Source organism: Bos indicus, chromosome 24 (assembly GCF_029378745.1).
Source record: "Bos indicus isolate NIAB-ARS_2022 breed Sahiwal x Tharparkar chromosome 24, NIAB-ARS_B.indTharparkar_mat_pri_1.0, whole genome shotgun sequence".
Lineage (NCBI taxonomy): Eukaryota > Metazoa > Chordata > Mammalia > Artiodactyla > Bovidae > Bos > Bos indicus.
The window spans coordinates 37,251,011-37,274,589 of NC_091783.1; the positions used below are offsets into that span (position 1 = coordinate 37,251,011).

The 23,579-nt window shown below is 42.8% G+C and overlaps 1 pseudogene; it reads right to left on the bottom strand.

Moving 5' to 3' along the window:
• Nucleotides 1–672: 672 nt before the first annotated feature.
• Nucleotides 673–796, bottom strand: LOC139179557 (small nucleolar RNA SNORA70; annotated as a pseudogene).
• Between the last annotated feature and the right edge of the window lie 22,783 nt (nucleotides 797–23,579).

A 23,579-nucleotide genomic window follows, 5' to 3' on the forward strand; every position in this document is an offset into this window, starting at 1 on the left:
TTTCGACTTTTTGTCACAGAACAGTTGGGTGGTCATAGTTTCCAGTTCCACTCAGTGACATTGGTTGGTTATTTATTATTATATATCTTATATTTGATCTTGTGTTTGATAAAGTCAGTCTTTCCCCATTGTTTTGATCTTTGTAATTTTACCTTGCTTTTGATGTTACTATTTTTAAGCCTTTCCTCTATAGGAGTATTTTTTCTTTTCTTTCTTTCTTCTTTTTTTTTTTTTTTTTTTTTGGACAGGAAACTGGGATTTATTGGTGAGCTTGAGGAAGGCAGGGACAGCACCAAGGGTCTCATGAGTGCAGGCCCGCCATTTGTCCAGGGGCCACGATTAGTGATTATTTGACCCCACAGCCGTCCAGGATGAGCCGCTTTTCTGACATATTTTCAAATTCATCCACATGAACCTTAGTAAATCCCCACTTCTTGGAGATGTGGATCTTCTGGCGGCCAGGGAACTGGACCTTGGCCCTGCGGAGGGCCTCAGTCACATGCTCCTTGTTCTGCAGGCTGGTGTGGATGGACATTATGACTTGGCTGGTGTGGACCCTGGCCACTTCACCCTGGGTCTTTCCAAAGGCAGCACACATACCTGTCTGGAGCCTAGACTGGGACCAGCATGCCAGTTGTGACTGTCCACTGGAAAGGACTGTCCACTGGAAAGGGCTGTCCCCAAGTTCCCTGAACAGATAACAGGTGGCATACACTACCGGGAAGGCTGCTCTCTGCAACCATTGCACATCAGCCCCCCATGGGGAACAGAACACAGTCAGTTTAATTGGCAGAAAATTATTTTCTTTTTAATTTTGAAATAATTTGACTTTTTAAAAGCTGTAAGATGAATACATACAAATAATCCCGTTCACATAAATACCATAGCTAATATTTTACTACATTTATTTATCATTCTCTCCCCCTGCCCTCCCTATTTACTTATTTATTTATTTAGCTAGCTGTCTGTCTTGACTCTCTTAGAAGCTGCAGACATGATACTCCTTTACCTCTAATACTTCAGTGCATATTTCCTAAAACCAAGGACAAGCTCTTATATAACCACAAGGCAATTTCAAAATCAGGAAATTAATATTGATATTACCTGATCTATAGAACTTACTCAAATTTTGCCAGTTGTCCCAATAATGTCCTTTATTTAGGACTTTTTTCTCCTGGTCTAAAATGCAATTCAGAATCATATATTTCATTTATTAATAGTTGCCCAATATATTTAATCTCTTCTATACTGAAAGAGGAGATTAAATATATCGGGCAACTATTGGAGAAGACTCTTGAGAGTCCCTTGGACTGCAAGAAGATCCAACCAGTCCATTCTGAAGGAGATCAGCCCTGGGATTTCTTTGGAAGGAATGATGCTAAAGCTGAAACTCCAGTACTTTGGCCACCTCATGTGAAGAGTTGACTCATTGGAAAAGACTCTGATGCTGGGAGGGATTGGGGGCAGGAGGAGAAGGGAATGACAGAGGATGAGATGGCTGGATGGCATCACTGACTCGATGGACGTGAGTCTCAGTGAACTCCAGGAGTTGGTGTTGGACAGGGAGGCCTGGTGTGCTGCGATTCATGGGGTCACAAAGAGTCAGACACGACTGAGCGACTGATCTGATCTGATACTGAAAGAGTTCCTCATACTGTCTTTGACTTTCATGACCTTGACATTTTTGAAGACTCCAGTAATTAGACTGTTGTTCAATTTTTTCTTAACATATTCCTGTGATTATATAGGGTATATGACCTTGAAGGATATGACAGAACTGATGTCACATTCTTCTCAGTACACTGCTTCAAAAGGTACATGATGTTTATGGTTCCATTAGTGTTAACTGATTAATGCCTGATGAACTATGGACAAAGGTTCATGACATTGTACAGGAGGCAGTGATCAAGACCATCCCCAAGAAAAGGAAATGCAAAAAGGCAAAAGGTTGTCTGAGGAGGCCTTACAAATAGCTGAGGAAAGAAGAGAAGCAAAAGGCAATGGAGAAAAGGAAAGATATACCCATTTGAATGCAGAGTTCCAAAGAATAACAAGGAGACATAAGGAAGCCTTCAGTGATCAATGCAAAGAAATAGAGGAAACCAATAGAATGAGAAAGACTAGAAATCTCTTCAAGAAAATTCAAGATACCAAGGGATTCATGCAAAGATGGGCTCGATAAAGCAAAGAAATTGCAATGGCAACCCACTCCAGTACTCTTGCCTGGAAAATCCCATGGACGGAGGAGCCTGGTAGGCTGCAGTCCATGGGGTTGTTGAGAGTTGGACACGACTGAGCGGCTTCACTTTCACTTTCTACTTTCATGCATTGGAGAAGGAAATGGCAACCCACTCCAGTGTTCTTGCCTGGAGAATCCCAGGGATGGGGGAGCCTGGTGGGCTGCCATCTATGGAGTCACACAGGGTCGGACATGACTGAAGCGATGCAGCAGCAGCAACAAAAGCAGAGGAGAAGGCAATGGCAACCCACTCCAGTACTCTTGCCTGGAAAATCCCATGGACGGAGGAGCCTGGTAGGCTGCAGTCCATGGGGTCACTAAGAGTCAGGCACAACTGAGCAACTTCACTTTCACTTTTCACTTTCATGCATTGGAGAAGGAAATGGCAACCCACTCCAGTATTCTTGCCTGGAGAATCCCAGGGACAGAGGAGCCTAGTGGGCTGCCATCTATGGGGTCACACAGAGTCGGACACGACTGAAGCGACTTAGCAGCAGCAGCAGCAGGAGGAGGTGTTAAGAAGAGGTGGCAAGAATACACAGATGAACTATCCAAAAAGATCTTCATGACCCAGATAACCATAGATGTGTGATCACTCACCTAGAGCCAGACATCCTGGAATGTGAAGTCAAGTGGGCCTTAGGAAGCATCACTATGAACAAAGCTAGTGGAGGTGACGGAATTCCAGTTGAGCCATTTCAAATCCTAAAAGATGATGCTGTGAAAGTGCTGCACTCAATATGCCAGCACATTTGGAAAACTCAGCAGTGGCCACAGGACTGGAAAAGGTCAGTTTTCACTCCAATCCCAAAGAAGGGCAATGGCAAAGGATGTTCAGACTACTGCACAATTGCACTCATCTCACACGCTGGTAAAGTAATGCTCAAAATTCTCCAAGCCAGACTTCAACAGTACATGAACTGTGAACTCCCAGATGGTCAAGCTGGGTTTAGAAAAGGCAGAGGAACCAGAGATCAGATTGCCAACATGCAATGGGTCATCAAAAAAGCAAGAGAATTCCAGAAAAACATCTACTTCTGTTTTATTGATTATGCAAAATCCTTTGACTGTGTAGATCACAACAAATTGTGGACAATTCTGAAAGAGATGGGAATACCAGACCACCAGACCTGCCTCTTGAGAAATCTGTATGCAGGTCAAGAAACAACAGTTAGAACTGGACATGGAACAACAGACTGGTTCCAAATAGGAAAAGGAGTTCATCAAGGCTGTATATTGTCACCCTGTTTATTTAACTTATATGCAGAGTATATCATCTGAAATGTCGGGCTGGATGAAGCAGAAGCTGGAATCAAGATAGCCAGGAAAAATATCAATAACCTCAGATATGCAGATGACACTACCCTTATGGCAGAAAGTGAAGAGAAACTGAAGAACCTCTTGATGAAAGTGAAAGAGGAGAGTGAAGAAGTTGGCTTAAAACTCAACATTCAGAAAACGAAGATCATGGCATCTGGTCCCATCACTTCATGGCAAGTAGATGGGGAAACAGTGGAAACAGTGGCTGACTTTATTTTTGGAGGCTCCAAAAATCACTGCAGATGGTGACTGCAGCCATAAAATTAAAAGACGCTTGCTCCTTTGAAGAAAAGCTATGACCAACCTAGACAGCATATTAAAAAGCAGAGACATTACTTTGCCAACAAAGGTCCGTCTAGTCAAAGCTATGATTTTTCCAGTAGTCACATATGGATGTGAAAGCTGGACCATTAAGAAAGCTGAATGCCGAAAAATTGATGCTTTTGAACTGTAGTGTTGGAGAAAACTCTTGCGAGTCCCTTGAACTGCAGGGAGATCCAACCAATCCATCCTAAAGGAAGTCAGTCCTGAATATTCATTGGAAGGACTGATGCTGAAGCTGAAACTCCAATACTTTGGCCACCTGATTCGAAGAACTGACTCATTGAAAAAGACCCTGATGCTGGGAAAGATTGAAGGCAGGAGGAGAAAGGGATGACAGAGGATGAGATGGCCTGAGTTGGATGACATCACCAACTCGATAGACGTGAGTTTGAGCAAGTTCTGGGAGTTGGTGATGGACAGGGGAGCCTGGCATGGAGTCACAGAGTCGGACACGACTGAGCAACTGAACTGAATGTTAACTTTAATCACTTGGTTTGGATGGTATCTGCAAGATTACTCTTTCCTTGTAATTAAGAACTGGGGAGGAGGAACTTCCCTGGTAGTCTAGTTGTTAAGACTCTGCACTTTGAATGCAAGGGATGTTAGTTCAATCCCTAGTCTGGAAACTGAGATCCCACATGCTGTGTAGTGCAGCAAAAAGACAAAAAGAGGGGAAGGGTACTTTTTGTTGTCGTTCAGTCATGTCCGACTCTTCACAACCCCATGGACTGCAGCACACCAGACTTCCCTGTCCTTCACTATCTCCTGAAATTGATATAATGTTTGTTATCAAGCTTTCACTTACTAGTTTCAACATCAGTATGTCCTGAATGAATGAATCATTACTGTGTTGCCAAAGATTGATTTTAATTGAGATATAGTTGGCACATAGTTTAAAGTGTGCAACATAATGATTTGACATTTGTATGTATTGCAAAATGACCATCACAATGAGTTTAGTTAACATCTTTCACCACAAGTAGTTACAATTTTTTGTGTGTGATGAGAACTTTTAATACCTACTCTTTTAGAAGCTTTTAAATGTACGATATAGTTTTATAAACTATAGATACCCTGTTCTAATTAAGCAATTTTAAAAATTTCTAGTTCTAGAAATTTAAAAATGCCAAAAAGTAATGTTTAAATTTCTAATTCTATTGCTTACTTGTACGTTAATTAGTTGACATCCTACTGTAAGAAAGAACTTTCTCTTCTCTATTTATTCATTTATATCAGTATGAACCCATGGATTCTTATTTTAATCAGTGAGTTGTAATCTGTAACTATCATCATTTATTTTGATGTTTAAAATAAACAAGATGGACATTCAGAGGGAGCGGTAGCCAGATCATTCTTGGTAGGTGGGAGTCTTTGCTTCTGGGTCTACACAGAACTCTCAGATTTGACCAGTGGGAGCCCCTGCAGGCTGGCTCCTTGTCTTTTTTGAAATTTCTCCAACACAGTTTGAGCATTTCCTTGCTTTCTGGCACAAGAAAATGTTCCAGGTCCGTTCTATACTTTCCTGTCTACCCTGCAATCAGCCATTCTCTGAGGATGCCAAGTGTGTTTTAGTGGACAATAATATTTGGAAACCAAAACTAACACTGTGTGTGTTGATTGTACCTAAGGTGCCAATACATCTGGGTCATCTCCAAGTACAGAAGTAGAAAATGTAAGTATTTATATACATAAAGACATCTATATTTATATTTATATCTGTATCAATATATTAAAAACCATGAGTTCACACCGATAGCTCCAGTTCCAATCCAACACCACACACGTGCTTGATTATGGGAGCCAGAACATAGGCCAGATATTCAAGAATTCATTGGCCTAAGGCCACTTTTTAAGAATGTGGGATTTAACCCCCTGGAAAGGACCCCAGGGGGTGGAATGAACTCACCACTCTTAGGAGGCTGGATAAGATGATGGCTTTTTCTCAGCAAAGTGGGAGTGCCTAGGTTGCTCTGACAGAGAGTACAGGAAGAAATAGAAAAGTCTTCCCTTGTGTCTCAGTGGTGAAGAACCAACCTGCCAATGCAGGAGACATGGATTCAATCCCTGGATTGGGAAGATCCCCTGGAGAAGAAAATGCGACCCACTCCAGTATTTTTGCCTGGAGAATTCCACAGACAGAGGATCCTGGCATGCTGCAGTCCATGAGGTCATAAAGAGCCAGACACGACTGACCAACTGAACAACAACAGGAAAGTCGAAGAAAGTGAGCTCACTGGAATACATAATTTGAAGCCAGATGGGCCCCCAGTGTTCCACAGGAGGACCCCAAGGACACCCCATCCATGGAGTCCATAGGGACCACCCTGGTGACAGGGGTAGCTGCACCACTGGGGAGTTCAGTGCTGGCTCCTCTGCAGGCCAGCATGACAGTGAGAAGGGTAGACAATGAGCTCATGAACATCCATGGGGATAATGGAGCGCCACAGTAACAAAGGCAGGAGGCTGCCCTCGGTGCAGAGAAAGTCAGAAAAGCAGTTCAGGGGGCTTAATTTGAACATGCCGTGGAGCTGGTTAATAGCGATGGTGATCCTGGGGCAAAAGAGAAGGGCAGAAGTTCCATATAGGTCCAGAAGCAAAGATTCCCACTTACCAAGACTAATCTGGCTACCGCTCCTTCTGAATGTCCATCTTGTCAGCCACAGAGACCAACACTGTGCCCCTGGTACAGCAAGCACTATACGCTTGCTGTTCAGTCGCTCAGTCACGTCCGACTCCTTGTGACCCCATGGACTGTAGCTCACTAGGTCTTTTCTAGCACTATCGCTAGAGGAGAACAGCTGGCCACTAGGTGGCAAATTGACCACACGAGGCCCTGTCTGTCCTGGAAGGGCAGCAATTCATCTTGGCCAGAATGGAAACCTATTCTGAGGGACAGTTTGCCTTTCCTGCCCACATAGCCTCAACTGGCAGCCCTGTCTGGGGCTTTGGGAATGCTTGACTCACCCGTGTGGAGTTCCACACACATAACATCTGATCAATGAAAGAAATAGAGGATTGAGCTCGTGACCACAGAATATACTGGTCTATTTTGGATTATCCAGGGGACTATTCTTTTTCTTTCTTTCTTTCTTTTTTGGCTGCACAGGCCTTCAGTTGCAGCATGTGAACTCTTTACCTGTGACACGTGGGACCTAGTTCCCTGACCAGGGATCAAACCTGGGCCCCCTGCATTGGGAGTAGGGGAGTCTTAGCCAGTGGACCACGAGGGAAGTCCCTCCAAGGGACTATTCTTCTAAACATGCAACTGAAATGCCAGCTTAGAGGAAGCAGTGTGAAGGGATAAGGCACCAACCTTTAAAATACCACATATTTATGGGAATTCTCCAGCGGTCTAGTGGTTAGGACTCTGAGATTTCACGGTAGTGACTGGGATTTGATCCCTAATTGGGGAACTAAGATCCTGCAGGCCATTTGACCTGGCCAAAAAAAAAGAAAAGATGCAACATGTTTATTAAGTCAGAGAGTTCTGTGTGGAGCCAGTAGGAAGGCTTCACAGCAGTGGGAATCAAGGGGTAGAAGCCAGTGTTTCTCCAGCTACCGTCCCTCTCAGTCACCAACTGGGGACTGTGCTCATCTCAAGCCCTGAACTGCAAGGCTTAAGCTCCCATTTCTAAGGGACACATTCTCCTTGTAGGAGGTATGGTAGTACCAGATCTTCCCCACGTCATCAGGGTGGGTGATGATGCCCTGCTCCATGGGGTACTCTGGGGTCTGGACACTGAGCCTTCCTTGGATCTTGCCCCCCATGTAGCTGTCCTTCTGCCCCACACCCACCATGCAGTCTTGGTGTTGGGGCACCAGACGATGGGTGGGAACACAGCTAAGGGTATTATCTTCAGTAAAGCCAGTTTTGCATGTGTCAAAGCCACAGTCGACAACAAGCACATCCATGTCTCCCTGCCTGTGACCCTTGGAGGCTGAGTGCAGGAGCCCACAAGCCGGGATGGCTGCAGCAAGCCCTCCCCAGGTTCTCATGATGCTGTGTTTTCATCATCTACAGTTTCAGTTGGTGGTTTCTCTTTGTTCAAAGAATTGTTTAACATAGTTTGACATTTCCACATAAAAGGAGTTTTGTCCCCCTCATTTTTTTAATTTCTAGTTATTTTGCACCGTAAGCAGAGAATACTATCTCTACTATTCAGTGTTTGCACTTTACTGAGGTTTTTCTTTCTGGCCTTGTGGTTTTTGTGAATGTTCACAAGCAATTGAAAGGAAAGTGCATTTTCTTTTTTAGGATGTACTATGTGCTGTTAATATATCATCAATCAGATCTACCTTATCAATTATGTTATATATAATTCTATATTATACAATTGACAATTGTATTACTAAGGTTTCCATAATTTACTCATCTTTTATGTACTTGATCTCTCACAGACTGAGAAAAAGGAAAGTGAAGTGATTTTGCCAAGTTCTCAATAGTTAATGGTAAAATTCATCAGTAAACGGTGAAAGAGAATTGAGGCAGTTTGATTGCCGAACCTCAGCTCTGAACTATTATACCACCTGCCTTCCATGGATATTCATTAGATCTGTCTCTGTGTGGTGTCACTTGGGGTTTAAACCATTTAGTAGGAGACAGAGAAGTGTCCCGAGGGAACAATATGAAAGCAATAGAAAGGGCACAGGAGTTTGTGAAGCAATTTAGTATAGTAGTCGGGAAGTCAGTTTATTCTCTGAGAAGCTGAATGATTGTACGAAATGTAACAAGACTCTCAAAAAAGGAACTGAAACTTAAGGGGATTATATAGGCCAGTGAAATTGCCAAGGGCATGTGTACTTAGCAAGGGTGCGGTGTGGCGGGGCAGGGTGCATGTGGTCAAGTTGGGAATGGTAAGTGGCTAATGTCAAGCAACTGAACAAGTGGGAGACACTCTCCCCCAATCATCTGCAAGAGGGTGATCATAGCCCTGGAGGTCCAGTGGCTAAGACTCCTCACTTCCAATGCAGGGGGCCCAGGTTCGATTCCTAGTCAAGGAACTAGATCCCACATGCCTCAGCTTAGAGTTCTCATGCTGCAATTAACACCTGGCACAACCAAAATAAATAAGTAAAAAAATATATTTTTTAAAAAAGAATTCCACATTTTTTTAAAAAGTAGGTGATAATAGAGGGTTATTTTATCCCTTGCAGACCTTCCAACCTCCAACTGGGAGGACCATTATCAGCTCTGAAGAGATCCCACCCACCAGACAAGTGTGGGTTGAGATACAAAGAGGGAAGGTCCCCAGTGGTTTGCCCACAAAAGGGAGGTGACGGTGCCACTGTTGTGGAGGGTGGGGTGATGAACTGCTCTCCGCTGGCAGGCTTTTCAACTGCTAAGAAAGGAGAAAGATATGTGTGGTCAAGAAGCTAGTCTTCTGCTGGCAGAAATGGGTCTGTCTTAGGAAAGTCTTTCAGTATTAGGTCTACAAGAAGACAGAGCAATGTCATTAGAGGGAAGAATTACTCCCTGCTTATCTTTCAATATCAGAAAGAGCATCAGTTCTTTACAAATCAGAGAATAAGGTAGCTATCCAGGCTCTTAAGGGAAGGTCCTGTGCTCATCAGAGTAGAGAAGGCAAAACTCCACCAGCATGAAGGGAGAGAATGGATGTAAAACTCTCAGTGTGTAGGGGGGGAACTTCCCTGATGGTCTAGTGACTAAGACTCCACACTCCCAGTGCAGGGAACCCGGGTTCGATCCCCAGGTATGAAACAATTTTGGAGTAGGGAAGATGAGGTTAGGTCTCTTTGAGAGAACTGATTTTCCAGGCACCTTGGGGGAGGCAGAGTCAATGTTCAAGTTATTTGGATCCTGAAAGGGAATTCCAGATGAGCTGATCTACCTACACCTTCACGACTCACTTCTTGAAAGAGTGATTTGGAAAGGTGAAATAGCTCATCGTTTGAAACTATCCATTCTGAGACAAGCAAGGAAAGCTTTGGAATTGAATCAGGCCAGAAATGAAGCTGGCCGTGGAGAAAGGAATGAGGCTGAAGTGGCTTTAACACATCGAGCAGGAAACCTCAGATGGAAGGTAGTGAGCAAGGAGCAAATATTGAAGGCAGCAAACCCCAAATCCCGCTTTGTGGATGCTCTCAATCTGTAGGGGAGGAACTTCCCTGGTGGTCCAGTGGCTAAGACTCAGCACTCCCAATGCAGGAGGCCTGGGTTCAATCCCTGGTCAGGAAACTAGATTCCACATGCTGCAACTAAAGATCTTTAGTGCAGAGAAAGGGAACTTGAGAAGTTCCATCAAGTGAATGGGTTTCCCAGGTGGCATTAGTGGTAAAGAACCTGTCTGCTAATACAGGAGACATAAGAGACAAGGGTTCGATCCCTGGGTTGGGAAGATACCCTGTAGGAAATGGCAACCCACTCCAGTATTCTTGCCTGGAGAATCCCATGGACAGAGGAGCCTAGTGGGCTAGAGTTCATAGGGTCTGAAAGAGTCAGACATGACTGAGAAATTTAGCAAGCACATGTATTGAGTGAATAGGAAAATGTGGCTTCTAGGAGGAGAGAGTCAGGTGACCCCAGTTCTATGGGATGGCACTCAGTTGAAAAAGTCACCTGCTGCTGCTGCCGCTAAGTCGCTTCAGTCGTGTCCGATTCTGTGCGACCCCATAGATGGCAGCCCACCAGGCTCCCCCATCCCTGGGATTCTCCAGGCAAGAACACTGGAGTGGGTTGCCATTTCCTCCTCCAATACATGAAAGTGAAAAGTGAAAATGAAGTCGCTCAGTTGTGTCCGACTTGTAGCGACCCCACAGACAGCAGCCTACCAGGCTCCTCTGTCCATGGGATTCTCCAGGCAAGAGTACTGGAGTGGGGTGCCATTGCCTTCTCCAAAGAAGTCACCAGAGCCAGCCAAAGCCAGGTAAAGCCCACCAACCAAAGAAAAGATCAACAAGCCACACCTATAGGAAAAGGTTGACTTTATTGAACTTGCTGGTGTGCGGAAGAACTACTCATGGGATGTCTCAGTTAGACAGAGCGGGGTGCACGCTTGTGCCAGTCGATTCTGAGAAAGGATGGCTTGTTTGTCATTTTTCCAACCGCAGTATAGCCTTAAGTGTATTTGGTCAGAGACACTGTCAAACAATGTCAGCAAGACATTGTCATGTTTGCCTGACTGTGTCCTGTTCAAAACATTGTCTAACACAGTCTGACTAATAGCAGAGTGGCTTTGCACTTTCTCAGGTCCTAAGTGGGTTAGAGGTCGAAGATTGGGGAAGGTAATTTGGCCAACTGGAAGACCATGGAAAGGCCTCAGCAGGGTTGTGGTTCCAGAAGAGCATTTGAGGAAAAATTCAATTGAGCAGAGAAAAGGGGGGAATTTAGCTTACGTGAAGGAAGGAGGCCACTCAGCAGTTATTGGAATACCTGAGATGAACCTTACGTAGAACACCCAGAAGCTCTTTCCTACACCTCCATGGGGACCCTACTCCGTGAGAAGACAGGCTCACAGGGCAAGAACAGCATTATTATGATAAGCATGTACTGTATTTCCCCCTTCCTGTTGTAGTTGGCTTTGTGCTAGAATACCTTGAGGAATTTGGCTTTTAGTTGCGAATAGTTTCTCTCTAAGGCTAGCAAAGTGGAAGACAATACATTACTAGGTTTAAACTTCCCTTTGTTCTGCAAAGGCAACAGGGGTTGGAAAGGCTTAGCTTTGAAATGAATGGTAAACACATTCTGGAAAATGGAAAGGGTTGAGAGGCTATGAATCTGAAAGTCATAAACGTTCAGGGGACTCTGTGTGTATGTGTGCATGTGAATGTGCGTGCATGCACACATGTGTGTGTACACTTGTGATTCTGCTCGACTTCTTTCTTCTTTTTTGAGAAGCCTTTTTTTTTTAAGCTTTAGAACACAGGAACAGGAGGGACACACCCAACAGCGGAGGAAGCAGGAAACATCTACTCTAAAACTGAAGAACAGAAACATGAAAACTGAGAGAATCTTTTGTATATTTTTGTGTAGTTTGTTCCCACTAAACTTTCCTGAAAACATTCACACTTTGTCTGTGTGTGATTGGGAATGGAGGTGCTTGGATCTCTTTGTGCAATGAATCCAGTGTGATTTAAGCAGTTTCATTGCTGCAAACTTACTGATTGCTTTGGAGAATATTTCTTCTCTGGATCACATTTCAGAAGCATTAGGAGCTGAGTCCCACGGGGCAGCAGTGGGTCAGTTACAGGAGTAATGAAACCTCAAGCTGGAGGAAGGTCTGTAAAGAAAGAAAAACTGGCTGGGCTGGACAAAGGTCAATTTGAATTAAGCTATCAATGATAGTGTTTACAACTTAAAAAAAAAAAAGTAGACTTGAGGCATGTGAAAAGTACAAGCCGTCCTTGTTTTTCATAATTTATATGGTTCAGTTCAGTTCAGTCAGTCATGTCGACTATTTGCGACCCCATGAACCACAGCACGCCAGGCCTCCCTGTCCATCACCAACTCCCGGAGTCCACCCAAACCCATGTCCATTGAGTCGGTGATGCCATCCAACCATCTCATCCTCTGTCGTCCCCTTCTCCTCCTGCCTTCAATCTTTCCCAGCATCAGGGTCTTTTCCAATGAGTCAGCTCTTCACATCAGGTGGCCAAAGTAATGGAGTTTGAACTTCAACATCAGTCCTTCCAATGAACACCCAGGACTGATCTCCTTTAGGATGGACTGATTGATCTCCTTGCAGTCCAAGGGACTCTCAAAAGTCTTCTCTAACACTACAGTTCAAAAGCATCAATTCTCTGGTGGTCAGCTTTCTTTATAGTCCAACTCTCACATCCATACATGACTACTGGAAAAACCATAGCCTTGACTAGACAGACCTTTGACAAAGTAATATCTCTGCTTTTTAATATGCTGTCTAGGTTGGTCATAACTTTCCTTCCAAGGAGTAAGTGTCTTTTAATTTCATGGCTGCAATCACTATCTGCAGTGATTTTGGAGCCCAGAAAAATAAAGTCAGCCACTGTGTCCACTGTTTCCCCATCTATTTGCCATGAAGTGATGGGACTGGATATATTATGAGATGGCTGGATGGCATTACCGACTCGATGGACATGACTTTGAGTGAACTCCGGGAGTTGGTGATGGACAGGGAGGCCTGGTGTGCTGTGATTCATGGGATCGGACACGACTGAGCAACTGAACTGAACTGAAAAGTAAATGAGCTACTTGCTATAATATTTACGTATCTCTAGTGGGGATGTGCATGCATGCTAAGTCGCTTCAGTTGTATCCACTCTTTGCAACTCCATGGACTATATAGCCCATCAGGCTCCTCTGTCCACAGGATTCTCTAGGCAAGAATACTGGAGTGGGTTGCCATGCCCTCCTTCAGGGGATCTTCCCAACCTGCAGATCAAACCTGCATCTGTCTGTGTCTCCTGCATTGCAGGCGGGTTACCTGGGAAGCCCCTAGTGGGAATGCTATGTTCTAACTCTCTAACAAGCCAAGTGCTCTGCAGTAGGGAGGGTGAGTAGCATTCAGCTTTCAGGAAAAAGCTTAGATCTCTTTCAGGAAAGTGAAACCTAGATAGAAAATAGAAACTGTCCATGGGGAAACTTGTGTTTTTCTCCCTGGGCTTTGTTTGGGGAATACATTCAAAATAATGCAGATGTGTTCAGGGAACTACTCATTGTTAGGGAAAGATTTTTCTGCCCATTTTGGGTTCTTTTCTCAGAAAATCGTTGAGCCCTGTGACTGTGTTTGCAAACACTGATATGTACTCGGACACATCCAATTTAATGATAAATTGCATTAGACTTTCCAAGATTTAGAATATCTGGAAGAGCAGATTAATTACATCTAGTTTTCCTCATTTTATTGCTTTATGGTATATGTATTTTTATCCACAGAGCAGGAAACAACCATATTTTCAGAGCTTGAAGTGTCTAAAGATCATTTGGATCTAGGAGGTGTAGGGGAGAGAGCTACAGCACCCCCAACCCCAGGCCAGAAAGTCTTACTTGGGAGGTAAGATGTAAACTGAGTCCACTGAGTTAAACTAAGGATGTGGAGGGTGGTTGGTAGTGAAAGAAAGAGCTGGGAAGGACCATGGAAGTCTACTGAAGGGAGGAATGCAATGTCAGTGTCCTTCGCCACGAGGGCATTTATTTCCTGGGCCACTGACTCCTTGGGAGGATGGAGATGGGGACGGTCAGGGGGTGCTTTTTTTCATTCATTTTTGAAGCCCCAGTACCTGACACACAATAAGTATGTGATGGGCAACAAATGCTGCATGGATTAGTGAATAAATGAATGATCACTTCTAATAAGGCATCATGGTTATCTGTGTTTATGTGTCTGTTTTACTCATCTGTCTCAATAATTCTGTGCTGAGTATTGATGGAATCATCTTGAGTTACATAGCTTAGCAAGGAGGTAGGTTGGGCACTTAAGAGCCAGTGTTCTCACTCCTAGCTCAGTTTTCACATCCCTAACAACACATTGCTTCTTTAATGCTACCCCATTAAAACAAAATGCTCATAATAACTTGCTCCTCCTCTGAGTGCTTCTCAGAAGCTCACAAACCATGTTTTTTTTCTGACAATCCAGTTTCATTTCTTTTTAGTCATTCCTTTTATTAGTAAGCAACATTTTTTTTTTAAGCAGTGAGTTTCAATATTCAAAACTACCACCTTGTATTTTAGGTAACTATGCATTAAAATAGCACCAAAAAAAGTGGGTCCTTTTGAATTTGTCTTCATTCTTAATGTCGAACCTGTTACTATAATGTCTCAGTGATAGTAGGTGCCGTCTGAAGAAGAGTTCAGGGTACTTACCAGTATATAACTTTACCTCTAGATTCTTAATGATCAAAGCACAATGTATTAAAATTAAAACTTTCAGAAAAATTTGCCCAGAATTCAAACAAAACTAACAAGCATTAGTATCTATTTTGAATTAGATTTATGGTTTTGGGCAGACTATAATAAGTTTTCAAAAGAATGACACATTTTACTATTTCAGCACTATGTTCTATAGTTTTAGATGATTTCAAGGAAATTTAATACTTGCGAATATGCATAGAGGTTATACAGAGAACTCAACTAATGGAAAAATCATAGTTTACAATATTACATGAGCCCCAAATGAACTTATCTGTAATGTATAAGAGTTCAAACTTGGGAGACAGATAAATTTGACTTTTAGTCCTCACTGTGTGAATTCCTAGCCATATGATCCTCGGCAAGTGGTTTATCCTTTATGTTTTTGTTTCCGCAATTCTAACATAGGAGTATTCCTGGTTGCTCAAATGGTAAAGAGTCTACCTACAATGCAGGAGACCCGGGTCCAATCCTTGTGTCGGGAAGATCTCCTGGAGAAGAAAATGGCAACCTACTCCAGTGTTCTTGACTGGAGAATTCCGTGGACAAAGGAGCCTGGCGGGCTACAGTCCGTGGAGTCACAAAGAGTCTTATCTAGCAGAATTAATGAACATAACTTCCTCAATCACTCAATGAATGGCAGCTATTAATATAACATTCATAGTAAGAATATCAATCCCTAATGTATCAGTCGAGGTTTCTTAAAATATATATATTATTTATTTAAAATTCTGACCACACCATGGGACATGCAGGATCTTAGTTTCCCACCCAGGGATTGAACCCAGGTCCCCTGCATTGGGAGTGTAGAGTCTTAACCATTGGACCACCAGGAAAAGTCTCCCAACTGAGGTTTTTATTTACAAGGAAAAGAAACTATTTCTGGCTATTTTAAAATTAGAAACAAAAAATGAAATAAAATTAGAAACAGGCCAGTGGTTAAAACTCTGTGCTTCCAATACAGGGGGTGCAAGTTCAATTTCTGGTGGGGAAATTAAGACACCACATGCTGCCCAGTGTGGCTGAAAAATAAAAACATAGAATAAATAAAAGCAGAAACAGTATTTTTGACTAGGAAGCTGAATTTGCTGGGGGGCTGGCAAACCTTACTTGAAAACTACTTGGTCAGAACACAATTAAAGCCATGAATTGGTTTTATGAGAAAAGCACAGCCCTTGCACGGTGCACACCACTCCACACTGTGGCTGCCGCATGCTGTTCAGTTCAGTTCAGTCGCTCAGTCGTGTCCGACTCTTTGCGACCCCATGAATCGCAGCACGCCAGGCCTCTCTGTCCATCACCAGCTCCCGGAGTTCACTCAAACTCACGTCCATCGAATCAGTGATGCCATCCAGCCATCTCATCCTCTGTCGTCCCCTTCTCCTCCTGCCCCCAATCCCTCCCATCAGCAGAGTCTTTTCCAATGAGTCAACTCTTCACATGAGGTGGCCAAAGTACTGGAGTTCCAGCTTTAGCGTCATTCCTTCCAAAGAAATCCCAGGGCTGATCTCCTTCAGAATGGACTGGTTGGATCTCCTTGCAGTCCAAGGGACTCAAGAGTCTTCTCCAACACCACAGTTCAAAAGCATCAATTCTTCGGCACTCAGCCTTCTTCACAGTCCAACTCTCACATCCATACATGACCACTGGAAAAATCATAGCCTTGACTAGACGGACCTTTGTTGGCAAAGTAATGTCTCTGTTTTTAAATATGCTATCTAGGTTGGTCATAACTTTCCTTCCAAGGAGTAAGCGTCTTTTAATTTCATGGCTGCAGTCACCATCTGCAGTGATTTTGGAGCCCAGAAAAATAAAGTCTGACACTGTTTTCACTGTTTCCCCATCTATTTCCCCTGAAGTGATGGGACCAGATGCCATGATCTTCGTTTTCTGAATGTTGAGCTTTAAGCCAACTTTTTCACTCTCCTCTTTCACTTTCATCAAGAGGCTTTTTAGTTCCTCTTCCCTTTCTGCCATAAGGGTGGTGTCATCTGCATATCTGAGGTTATTGTTATTTCTCCTGACAATCTTGATTCCAGCTTGTGTTTCTTCCAGTCCAGCGTTTCTCATGATGTACTCTGCATAGAAGTTAATTAAGCAGGGTGACAATATACAGGCTTGACGTACTCCTTTTCCTATTTGGAACAGTCTGTTGTTCCATGTCCAGTTCTAACTGTTGCTTCCTGACCTGCATACAGATTTCTCAAGAGGCAGGTCAAGAGGTCTGGTATTCCCATCTCTTTCAGAATTTTCCACAGTTTATTGTGACCCACACAGTCAAAGGCTTTGGCATAGTCAAACAAGCAGAAATAGATGTTTTTCTGGAACTCTTGCTTTTTCCATGATCCAGCAGATATTGGCAATTTGATCTCTGGTTCCTCTGCCTTTTCTACAACCAGCTTGAACATCTGGAAGTTCACAGTTCATGTATTGCTGAAGCCTGGCTTGGAGAATTTTGAGCATTACTTTACTAGCATGTGAGATGAGTGCAAATGTGCGGTAGTTTGAGCATTCTTTGGCATTGCCTTTCTTTGGGATTGGAATGAAAACTGACCTTTTCCAGTCCTGTGGCCACTGCTGAGTTTTCCAAATTTGCTGGCATATAGAGTGCAGCACTTTCACAGCATCGTATTTCAGGATTTGAAATAGCTCAACTGGAATTCCATCACCTCCACTAGCTTTGTTCGTAGTGATGCTTTCTAAGGCCCACTTGACTTCACATTCCAGGATGTCTGGCTCTAGGTGAGTGATCACACCATCATGATTATCTGGGTCATGAAGATCTTTTTTGTACAGTTCTTCTGTGTATTCTTGCCACGTCTTCTTAATATCTTCTGCTTCTGTTAGGTCCATACCATTTCTGTCCTTTATCGAGCCCATCTTTGCATGAAATGTTCCCTTGGTATCTCTAATTTTCTTGAAGAGATCTCTAGTCTTTCCCATTCTGTTGTTTTCCTCTATTTCTTTGCACTGATCACTGAAGAAGGCTTTCTTATCTCTTCTTGCTATTCTTTGGAACTCTACATTCAGATGCTTATATCTTTCCTTTTCTCCTTTGCTTTTCGTTTCTCTTCTTTTCACAGCTATTTGTAAGGCCTCCCCAGACAGCCATTTTGCTTTTTTGCATTTCTTTTCCATGGAGATGGTCTTGATTCCTTCCCCCTGTACAATGTCACAAACCTCAGTCCATAGTTCATCAGGCACTCTATCTATCAGATCTAGGCCCTTAAATCTATTTCTCACTTCCACTGTATAATCATAAGGGATTTGATTTAGGTCAGACCTGAATGGTCTAGTGGTTTTCCCTACTTTCTTCAATTTAATGACTGACTGGTCACATGGGTGCCTCTCAGGGGCCTAGGAGACTGGAACAAGTTGTTTGCCACTGGCAGTCACACCTTCCACTGGAGATGTGCTGTCTGTCACTTAGGTTTATATGATGGGAAATTCTCCAAACATAGGAAGGGAGAGAGAGGGTGGATGGCCAAAAATATGCAAGTACATCTCGCACATCCCGGGAAGCAACACGTTTGGGAAACCAGTTTGACACTTCTCTTTTTCACGTGCCACATGCCCAAATCATTAGCAAATCTTTCAGCCTCATCTTCAGAATCTATGTAAAATCTGACCACCCCTCTTCAGCTCCACCATTACCAGCATAGATCAAGCCCTTATCTCCTGCCTGGATTACTGATTCAGCCTCCTGGCTGGTCTGTTGGTTTCTACATTTGGCCCCTTACAGTTTATTTCCAACCTAGAAGTCAAAGAAGTTCTCTTTAAAAATATTGTTGTTTAATCGGTAAGTCGTGTCCAACTCTTTTGCAACCCCCGGACTGTGGCCCACCAGGCTCCTCTCTCCCTGGGATTTCCCAGGGAAGAATACTGGAGTGGGTTGCCATTTTCTTCTCTAGAGGATCTTCCTGACCCAGCGATTGAAACCAAGTCTCCTGAATGGGAAAGCGGATTCTTTACCGCTGAGTCACCATGATCAGACCTCAAATCCTGTTTGAGTCCACTTATCCGAGGTACCTAGAATAGTCAAATTTATACAGGTAGATGCCAGCGGCTGGAGGTGAGGTGTGAGGAGGGGGAAGGGTGACTTGGGGTTTGATGGGGACACACTTTCAGTTTAGGAAAGTGAACGATTCAGATGGATGATGGTGAGAGGTGCCCAACAATGTGAATGTACTTGGTGCCTCTGAACTATACAGTGAAATATGGTTGAAATAGTATGCTTTATATTGTGTGACTTTTACCACAATAAAAAGCATTAAAAATATGTCAGACAGCCCCATCCAAATAAATAAAAATACATCAGACCTTATCACCCCTGTGCTCAAAGTCCTCCGATATGTCTTACTACCTTCAGTGCAAAAGCCAGAGTTATGACAGTGACCTACGATACCCTTTACAGTATTCCTTCTCTCCCCCGTTTGTCTCTGTTCACATCCTCAGTTACTGTCACAATGCCATCCATGCTTAGAACTCAGGATCTTTGTCCTTATTTTTCCCCCTGCCAGGATCATTTGTCTCACAGATCATTACAACTTGCTCCTTCACTTCCTTCAGTTTTCTGCTCAAATATCACCTTATCAGAAAATGTCCTCTGACCACTCTATAAAATTATGACCCTCTAGCCCCTGGGACTCCACATTCTTTGAAACTCTTCTCCATAGCACATTTATGTCCAACCAGACATTCTGTATGCATGTTAGTCGCTCAGTCGAGTCTGATTCTTTGCAGCCCATGGATCGTAACCTGCCAGCCTCCTTTGTCCATGGAATTCTCCAGCCAAGAATGGAGTGGGGTGGCATTTCCGATCCAGGGGATCTTCCCAACCCAGGAACTGAACCCGTGTCCCCTTCATCTCCTTCATTAGAGGTGGATTCTTTACCTATGAGTCACCTGGAAAGTCCCATTCATGTTTATATACGAGCAAAATCAGCAGAATCCTGTTTTCCCATTTTGTTCAGTTGAGTGAAAATCATGAAAACCCAGGAAGGAGAAATTTTTATCTAAGCAGTCAGTGATTAGAAAATTTGATCCTTCTGTGCTGTTCAGGAACCTGGTATTTGTGCTGTAATTGAATCAGAATGCACAGGGTAATTAAGAACAAAATGAAAAAGGGTTTGTGCTATTTCACAATGAGCTTGATGTGGAGGCAAACAGCAACATTCCAAGCACAACTAAGTGCTTAGTATAAGCAATACCAGTCCATTTAAAAATCCTGTAATATACTCAGTTCTTTATTGAGTCATGGGCTTTGTTACCATGGAAATGCAGTTGACCACAACCTGAAGTGTCTCTTAAGTGAGAAAACACTGAGCGGGAAGAGGAGGAAGTTATCATTCTTGTGGTGACACTTAAGAACCAACTACATGACACTCCTGAAAAAGAATAAAGTGAGGTGGTTTGCTCAACAGGATCTCAAAACATACTAGGACTAGAAAATGAAGACAGTACAATAATAGCAGGGGTGGGGGCAGAAATTAACCAACAGAACAGACTAGAAAATCCAAGAACAGGAAATTCTGTGGTGGTGCAGAGGTTAGGACTCTGCACTTTCAATGCAGAGGGCCGGGGTTCAATCCTTGGTCAGCGAACTAAGATCCTGCGTGCTGTGTGGTGCGGAAAACAGGGCAAAAGAAAATCCAAGAATAGAAGCATGCATTTACAGAAATTTGATATGTGGTAAAAGTTACACAGTTATAGCATGGAAAAGCTGGACTACTGTTCAATAAATGATGCTCAGATACTTAATTATTCATTAAAAAAATTGGATCCCTTTTCAGTATCATGGGTAGAAATCAACTCCACACAAATTAAAGACTCAAATTTTTTAATGGAAAAATTTTAAACTTGAAGAATAAAATTTGAGGAAACTTTGGTAGTAGAGAAAGTCTTCTTTCTTTTTTCCTATTTGGCATGTAGGATCTTAGTTACCCAACCAGGGGAATAGAAGAACCTGTCCCCTGCAGTGAAAGCACAGACTCCTAACCACTGGACAGCTAGTGAATTCCCAGAAATTTTTAAGAGACAACTGTAATGGAGATGATTGACAAATTTAATCACATTAAGATCAAGTACTACTGTTCATTAAAAGATCACAGAAAGAGTAAATATAAACCATGAACTAAGGAAAGATATTATAACACATATAACCAACCAAAAGTTAATAGCCATGATATAAAGAACTTCTAAGAATCAATAGGATAAAAATAAATAAAATAAACCTATAGAAAAGGAAGCCCCAAGCATGAACAGGCATTTCACAGAAGAGGAAACACAGTTAGTAAGTAAACATATGGAAAGATGCTCAATATCACTTATAAGGAGGCAATTGCAAATTATAACCACAGTGAAACACTATTTCACATCCACCAGAATGACAATTTTTTTAAAGTAAAAAACACTCCTAAGTGTTGATAAAGAAGTAGAACAATAATAAGTCTTCTACCTGCTAGGAAACAATCTGGTGTCATTAGGTAAATTTGTAAACATACACACTCTCTTTGACACTTGACATGTATCCTGTGCAGTATATCCATTGCATAAGAACATCAGAATACACACACAAATGTTTACAGAAGCCTGATTCAATGAAGGCAAAAACCGAAAATAAATAAATAAAAAGACAAAAACAGCAAACAAGAAACCCAAATCCTGGAAATAATTAAAATGTCCATGGATAGGAGAATGGAAAAATTGTTGTGTATTCATTTCAAGAAATGCTATATAGCAGTTAAAAAAACAAATGAAATACAGCTATATGCATTAACATTATTGAATCTCATAAATATGTTGAGCCAAAAAAAGTTGCAGAAGAGTGTATAAATGTATATGCAATTTGTGATTTTTCCCAGTATCAAAGGCCTTGATGCTGGGAAAGATTGAAGGCAGGAGAAGAAGTGGATGACAGAGGATGAGATGGTTAGATTGCATCACCAACTCAATGGACATGAGTTTGAGCGCACTCGGGGAGATGGTGAAGGACAGGTAAGAGAAGCCTGGAGTGCTACAGTCCATGGGGTTGCAAAGAGTCAGACATGACTGAGCGACTGAACAAAATTTATGTTTAATCTTTGTCTACTGTTCCTGGCACATAGTCCCCCAAACCCTGGAATTTCTTAAGTGATAAGAGTAATAAAGGTGTTTTTGGTTATTTATAATTAGCCTCTTTCAACTACAAGTGTGTTTATGTTAACGAGGGGATTTTTGGAAAGCCTCTAAGGATGGGGCTGGTTGACAACGAAACCAACCTGGATTAGAGAGTTGGAACTTTCAGTCTTCCACTGTACCTCCCAAGATGGCAGAGGAGTTGAAAGCTGACCAGTCACCAATGGCCAAAGATTTATTTAATCAATCTTGCCTACATATGAAACCTCCATAAAAATGCAAAAGTCTTGGAGAGCTTCTGTGTTGATGAACACAGAAGAGTTTCGAGAGAGCAGAAGCCCAAAGAGCAGAGTAGCTCTGTGCTCTTTCTCCACACCTCATACTTTGCGTCTCTTCATCTAATTCTACCTGATTTGTAACTTTATTTAATTCTTTCAAAAAACATTTATTCATTTATTTGACTATGCTGAGTCTTAGCTGCCCCACATGGGATCTAGTTCCCTGTTGTTTTTCAGTCACTCAATCACTTCTGACTCTTTGTAACCCCGTGGACTGCAGCACGTTAGGCTTCCCTATCCTTCACCATCTCCCGGAGCTTGCTCAAACTCATGTCCTTTGAGTCGGTGATGCCCTAGTTCCCTGACCAGGGGTCAAACCCGGATCCCTGGAATTGGGAGCGCAGAGTCTTAGCCACTGGACCACCAGGGAAGACCCTATTTAATTCCTTTTTAAAAGAAAGAATCTTTATTTACTTATTTACTTATTTATTTATTTTTGGCTGTGTTGGGTCTTAGCTACAGCATGCAGGCTGAGTATCTGCATCATTCAGGATCTCAGTTCCTTGACCAGAGAAGGCATTGGTGTCCCTTGCATTGGAAGGCAGATTACTAACCGCTGGACCACCAGGGACGTTCCCTGATTTGTACCTTTTATAATAAAGGTGTAAAGTAGTCAGTAAACTGTGTTCCTGAGTTCTCTGAGCTGCTCTAACAGATTAACTGAAACTGCAGTGGGGGTCACAGGACCCTCAGATTTAGAGCCCTTGGGTTAGAAGCACAGATAACAACCTACACCTCTGATTGGGCATCTGAAGTCAGGAAGGGGGACAGTCTCATAGGACCGAACCCTTAACCTGTGGTATCTGACATTTTCTCTAGGCAGATAGTGTCAGAATTGAACTAAACTGTAGGATGCCCACAAGGTGTCACAGATTGTTTCATGCATGCAAAACCTATATATCTGGTGTCACAAGTGAAGTAGAGTTGTGGTAGACTATTGAGAGCAGAGGACACGCACAGCAGGAGTGTATGGTTTTTCTTTTATGGTAAATAAATTCAAAACAGAAAACCTAAGGGATTTCCCTTGTGGCTCAGTGGTTAAGACTACATTGCTTCCAATGCAGGGGCTGTGAGTTTAATCCCTGCCTGCGAAACTAGCTGTGTGGTACGGCCAAAAAAAATTTTTTTTAATTTAAAAGCCAAATAACCTATTATAAACAGAAAGAAAAAGTACACATTTCAGATCAGAGAGATTACCTCATAGTAGTCAGTCAGTTCAGTCACTCAGTCGTGTCTGACTCTTTGCGACCCCATGCACTGCAGCACGCCAGGTTTCCCATCACCAACTCCCCGAGCTTGCTCAAACTCATGTCCATAGAGTTGGTAATGCCATCCAATCATCTCATCCTCATAGTAGAGAGATGACATTTTGGGAGGGCTACACCAGGCCTCCAGAAGG